Here is a 6,615-nt window from a genome sequence, read left to right as displayed (position 1 = left end):
TGCCAAACTATTTTCCAAATAGCTGCACCATTTTACAAGCCCACCAACAACATATGAGGATTCTGGCTTCTCCACATCTTTGTCAAAACTTGTTATAGTCCATGATTTTAACCATCCATGTGGGTATGAAGTGTTATCTCATTGTGTTTTTCATTTGCATTTTCCTAATGACTAGTGACACTGAGCATCTTTTCATGGTATTATTGGCTATCTTTATTCTTTGGTGAAATGTCTGTGCAAACCTTTTGTTCATTTTTAAATTGGGTTATTTGTTTTTGTATTGTCAAGTTGCAAGCATCCTTTATACAGTGTGGATACTAAATCCTTATGAAACATATGATTTACAAATATTATCTCCCATTCCATGGACTGTTTTTTTTTTACTTCTTGATTGTGCTTTTTGATGCACAAAAGTGGGGGGGTTGTTTTTTTTTGTGGGGATTTTTAGAGACACGGGGAGGGGGAGAAGGAGAGAGAGAATCTTATCTCCAGCACAGAGCCCAATGTGGGCCTCGATCTCATAACCCTGAGATCATGGCCTGAGCCTAAATCAAGAGTCCGAGGCTTAACTACCTGAGCCACCCAGTGCCCCATTTTTTTTCTTTTTTTAATTCTTGAGAACTATGAAGTCCTTGCAAGCATAGCTCATTTCTGTAGATTATTTTCCAAAGGTGTACAAAATGGAACCAAAATGGAAAATCCCTCAAGAACATGAAGAGGTGCAACATTTAAACCCAGTAGCAAGTGTTCCAGCCTGCAGCTGCCAGCCGCCTTCTCTTCCTGTTCCCAAGAGTTAGTGGTATGAAAGCATCTTCTCTGTGACTGTTTTCATTTCTTTTTTCTCGACCTCTGGGTGTGCACGGTTCAGCACCTTGAGGAAGTCGGTTGTTTTTGCCCGCATACGTGTGTGAATATCAGCCTTAGAGCACTTGATGTGCTAGTGCAGATTGTCCTGGAATGGGTGGATCAGGTTGATGGTGTTGTCTCAAGCACTGGAGTTGGTGTGGCGAGGGAATGGCATGAAGGTAATATAGCCAGTGTTGTTACCCACGGCAGCATCCATGTCTTTCAGCTCCAGAGGAGCTTCCCTGTGGAGCTTCACATGTAGGGCTGTGTGCCTGGTTCTGCATCCTTCTTTGAACTCTTCCATGAACACTTTTCCAACGACCACATCCTCGTCATCCTTAAACACTGTGCTGAAGACTACTGTGACTCTGTCCTTTTTAGACTCAACATACATCCCTCCAGTGGATAACTGCCCTGTTCTCTCCTTCCCTGCCCTCTTCTTGGAATTGGAAGTCTTTCTCAAAGACAGAGGCAAAACAATTTCATTTCAACATGCCAGCCTTGATGCACAATGGATGTCGGCAGATTTTCAAGGCCATATAGCAGAGACATTGTGTCCTGTTTTAGGATTTACCAAGCAACTCCAGTACACTATCTTCAGTAGCTCATCCGCACCATGTGCCTGAACTTCCTTGTTGAATTTCAAAGAAATACTGACCATCACTTTTGTTTTGTCTCCATTAGGATTTGAAATATGATAGAAGACTCCATCAAAATCTGCACGTTACTTCGACTACTTCTGATTTGTCACCAGCAGCCGCTTTCTCGACCTTGAGTGTGAGCGTCCCCTCAATGATGTGGCTATTCACCTCTAGCAGGATCTCAGCAGCGCCTCCGGCCCACCCACCCCCACTAGCAAGCCCCCACCCACCTGCCCAGCCCCCTCCCCCACTGTCACCTCACCGACCTGTGCTGACTGGTTTATTGTTATTGATTTTTAACTGCTTTTGAGTTTACCCTGGTGATTTATTTCAGAACATTTTTCATCTTACAGGCTTTCAAACTTAATCATTGTATGATTTCCTGAACCTGGAATGGCTTCTTTGTGGAAATTAGCCATTCTGTATTTATTCATCATACCATTCAAATTCTCTAAGTGGTGTTTGCTTCTTCCAACAAAAACCATTAGTGATACCTTGTGTTTCTGCCAAGCATCTTGTAAGCAACACGTATTTGAATTTTGATTTTAAAAAAAGAATCTGAAAACCATTGCTTTGTCCTTTTCCTTTTATGACATAGCTGTTCTCTTTGATCTACTTCAACCCTTTTATGCATGTTTCCTATTTTTTTATGATTTTCAGTTTCATTTACTTTCTGCCTTGTACTATATGGACTGTATCTTATCTAAACATGTTTTCTGCACTTATTTTGTTTTATTTCTCATTAAGTTTTATACTTTTGCTCACTTTCTCCTTGAAACTCTTGCTTACTTCAGCATCCATGAAGCCACGTATCTCCTGAGTTTTAGTCTTCCCCCTGGCACTTTCTTCTCAGTTATGATGTTTGGCTGTCCTCTCTTCCCATTCCTCAAATGTTGTGCTCTTCAGAGCTCCCTTTTTCTTCCCAACCCACTTTCCCCGGGCCATTTCATCCCATTCCTTGTATTTAATTGTCATCTATACACTAACAATTCCCACACTTTTAGATCTATCCTAGACCCCTCTCCTGAACCCAAGCCCATAGACATCTAACTAACTACCAGATATCCCCATTTGATATCCTCCGGGCACATTAAACACAATATACTCAAAATAACACTCGTTTTTTTTCCCAGTAAGTAAACTGCTCCTCTACCAGAATTTTCCCTCCAGAAAGTGACAGCCCTATCCACCTCAAACCTAGAGCCAGAAAATCTGGGAGGATATTTAACTCTCCCATTTCCCTCAGCCCCCACATCACTCATCCATATCTTTCAGTATTCTTGATTCTGGATTTTACATAATGGTGGAATTCATCTTCATCTCCCTATCTACAGAGCCTCTGCTATGGAGACAAGTGACTACCAGCTCTTACTTGGATCCTGCAAAGGCTGTCTAATTGATCTTTTTCGATCTATCTTCCCTCCTGCAAACAGGAGAATCCTTTAAATGCAAATCTGACTGTATTGCTTGCTCCCCCACTCAAAATTTTTCAACTGGGACCCCTGGGTGGCTCAGTCAGTTAAGCATCTGCCCTTGGCTCAGGTCATGATCTCAGGGTCTGGGGATCGAGTCCCACAGTGGGCTCCCTGCTCAGTGCAGAGTCTGCTTCTCCCTCCTCCTCTGCCCCTCCCCCGCCTCCGCTTGTGCTCTCTCTCTTGCTCGCTCTAGCTCTCTCTATCTCAAATGAATAAATAAAAAATCTTTAAAAAAACTATTTAATGGATTTCCATTACATTTAAATAAGTCTTAGAAGTCCCTCCTTGATCTTGACCCTACTCATCTCTGCCACCCCTTCTTGAGCTACCCTCCATGTCTTTCTATATTCTCCAACCATAGCTATATTACATTTAGTTCCTTGGACATGTTCGGTACCCTATGGCAGACACTGAAAATTTCCCCCAGTATCCATTGTCTTCTTTTTAGTAATAGAACTGATCTCACTCCGGATTATGTAGGACACATAACTGCTAGTTACTACATTTTTTTTTCCTAGTTACTATTTTTACCAGCCTCCCCTGCTATTAGGTGTGACTCTGTGACCCAGCTTTCATGAACGGAATGTGTGGAAGAGAGCAACTTTAACTTCACTTCCTTAAAAATAAGTTGATTGCCCTTTGTTCCTTCTCTAGGGCTGGAGCTGGTGAACAACCTTTGACCATGTGAATGAGGAAATACACCAGGAGGATGGGAAGACTGGAAAATGGAGGAACCTGTAACCATAAATGATGATGTGGCGCACAGACATTTGAATTCTTAATTATAGCAGTTTAGTCTGTGTGTCCGTCAGCATTGTCTGCGTTATGCTGCAGTAACAACCCTTAAGCTTAGTGGTTTAACACAACTAAGGTTTATTTTTCACTCATGTTACATGTCCAGCACAGATCATTAAGGTGGCTCTGCTCGTGTAGTCACTCAGGGTTCCAGCTTAATTGAAGGCTTCATCTAAATATATTCTTTAATGGGCACACAGGTGAAAGGGCGCTCGGCAAACTGTGTTCTGTCTCTTAAAGTTTCCAGCTGGAAGTCAGGCACACCACATTCACAATGCAAGTCAACCTTCTCACCTAATTCAAAGAGGATTAAGAACAGATAATCTTACTATGTTTCCAGAAGAAAGAGAAAACAAGAATATGTGTGACTAGTCCTAATGACTCTCTCAGCTTCTGCCTTAATATGTCTTAGCCTGTGTTCCCTCGAAAGAGGTAACCTCTGATATTCTTGTTCAAATGTTTGTAGGATTTTTTCTCAATGGTTTCAAAATATATATTCCAAGGATCTCACAAGACTGTATCTTCTCATTAATTCTTCCTGCAATCGTTACCCTTGGGAATCCTGAGTAACTATTCCCTTTGCATAATGTTTCCCAAATATTTATCTAAATATCTGAACTTTCTCCAAAGCTCCAGTCCTAGACTTCCAACCGCCCACTACCTGTCAAACTTGACAAGCTAAATACAACTGACTGTATTACTTTCACCCCCCCCTTAAATCTGATTCTTCTAAGTTTATGTTTTTTGTTTTGATTTGTTTATTTCTCTCTGTATCTCCAGCCCCTAGACTAGTGCCTGGCATGAGAAGAGGCACTATATACTGAATGAATGAATGAATGAATGAATGAATGAATATTATCAAGATTTGACAATGGCTTGCAAACCTGGAATCTTCTCTGACTCCAATCGCCTCCTTACTAGTCTGTACACAGCCCTTCTATCTGGCTTGTCAGGTGCTCATTGCCTATCAACTAGATTATTATAATAGCTTTCTCAAAGTCATCCCCATCACCAAATTTTTTCATTCTTCCTCCCATTTTACGCAACGTTCCCACATTAATTTCCTTCAAGCATGTGACATTCTGTCACTCACTCTACATCCTTATAAGGAGCGCATTCACATGGAAGCAGTATGTTCCAAAGGTAAACACAAATAAGGCACAGTCTCCATGCTTGAGTAGCTCACAATCCAGTGGGAGACAGATGTGCATCTAGAGACACAAAACAGAGAAAGCAGAGCCGAAATAGAGGAGCACAAAGGGGGAGTGACAGATGTGACAGATGCTGAATCAGTCAAGGAGTCACGGAAGAGGGGACATTTACTCCATGTCCTAACAGACAATTAGACATTTTCCAGAACTGGCATTAGAGGGAAATAGCAACGATGCATCTTTTGAGTCAGGAAGGGAAAAAAAAATGAGCACCAACTGAGGTTAGTTTGGGAGTGGGCAGGGATTGATGGTAATTTTTTCTGAGGGCCTCTGTTTCGTCTCTGATGCCCGAGAAGGATGAAGGATGAGTCACTGTGTTGTGTGGTCTTCCAGGGAGACCTGGAATTGCTGTCAGCGGGTCAGGATGGCTTCGGTTCTCCATGCCCGCTGGAAACCTCTAGCTATGCTCACAGCATTCGATCGGGTTCTACAAACAGGTACTAATGTATTGGCACCGGCATTTGACTGCATTAGGAAGCTGCTGTTCCCTGTTCTTTCTTGCACATTTCCACAATTCAAGAGGAAGTTTGGCTTTCACGAGAATCCTCAGAGGCACACTGCTTTCCAGGGCAGGAAGCCTGAAGTCAAATGAATTGCTGCATGGATTTTGTAAATTCATAGCAGACCCGATGGCTTAGAAGCAAAGCCATGGCAATGGTTTATGTACATAAGCCAGACTTGTTTGAGAAAGAAAATAGGAGGGTTTTGGTGGGGCTGGGGGAGGGGGGTATTATTTTGAGAATTCTAGGGCTGACTTTGAATATAGAGCCAAAGCTCAGAAAATTAAAAGCATAGACTTTGTAAATAAGCCACAGAGAAGGGAAAGATTACAAAATAGCTGCTTTTGCTATATGACATCATGTCGTCCCCTCCCCCTCCCCACAAAACCCATCAAAAGGAACAGAGTCTGACCAGCAGGCAGAAAGATGTGGAATTTTGTAATTTACTTTAAGTGTCTCTTTTGTACAAGGCTCTTGGAGAATAAAAGAAAATTCCCTTTTAAGAAGGGATCATATAACCTGACGACGGTGATGGACAAATCCTCTTGACAGAGACACATGAAGACTGTTCTTTGTCTTCACACTGACCTAGACTTTGCCACGACTCCTGGCTCTTGTGCTTGTGCTTCCAGAGAGCATACAGCTTTTGATAAGATCTTCTAGAAATGTTCGTGGACCTTTGCCTGATGAATTTCCAAAAGGACTAGAAATGCCACTCTACAAAATACATGGGATGTTGAGGTCACCTAAATGAGTTACCAAACACCAGCAGAAATAGGGGAATGGATTAAGCAAATTCCCTCCCTCTCCCTCCATCATTTGATGAACCCTTAGAAAAGAGACCTGGAGGCTTTTAAAAGAGAAAATCTAAGCCCTTAACAGTTTTCCAAGGCACACCCTAGAAAAGACTTTGTAGCTAAATAATAATTCTTAGGCAAATTAAATTACCTTTACAGTAAGAAGCACACTATTCTTACTTTACACTAAGAACTGCAGAGGATTACCTCGAAATCTCCTTGACATTTGTCCAGAATTGCTTTATGATAAAGAATACCTGAAAGGCTGGTCTTTCTTTCTTTCTTTCTTTCTTTCTTTCTTTCTTTCTTTCTTTCTTTCTTTCTTTCTTTCTTTCTTTCTTTCTTTCTTT

General features: G+C 41.7%; 1 pseudogene; it reads right to left on the bottom strand.

Annotated features, from left to right (window-relative positions):
• Nucleotides 1–763: 763 nt before the first annotated feature.
• LOC112814233 (actin-related protein 2/3 complex subunit 2 pseudogene) overlaps nucleotides 764–6,615 on the bottom strand; it is a 7,786-nt pseudogene continuing 1,934 nt past the window's right edge.

The sequence above is a fragment of the Callorhinus ursinus genome, unplaced genomic scaffold, assembly GCF_003265705.2.
Source record: "Callorhinus ursinus isolate GAN/ISIS: 27379988/994484 unplaced genomic scaffold, GSC_fseal_2.0 scaffold6, whole genome shotgun sequence".
In the NCBI taxonomy this organism is placed as follows: domain Eukaryota; kingdom Metazoa; phylum Chordata; class Mammalia; order Carnivora; family Otariidae; genus Callorhinus; species Callorhinus ursinus.
Note: the sequence above shows the minus strand (reverse complement) of the source record. Positions and strands in the feature narration are given on the sequence as shown.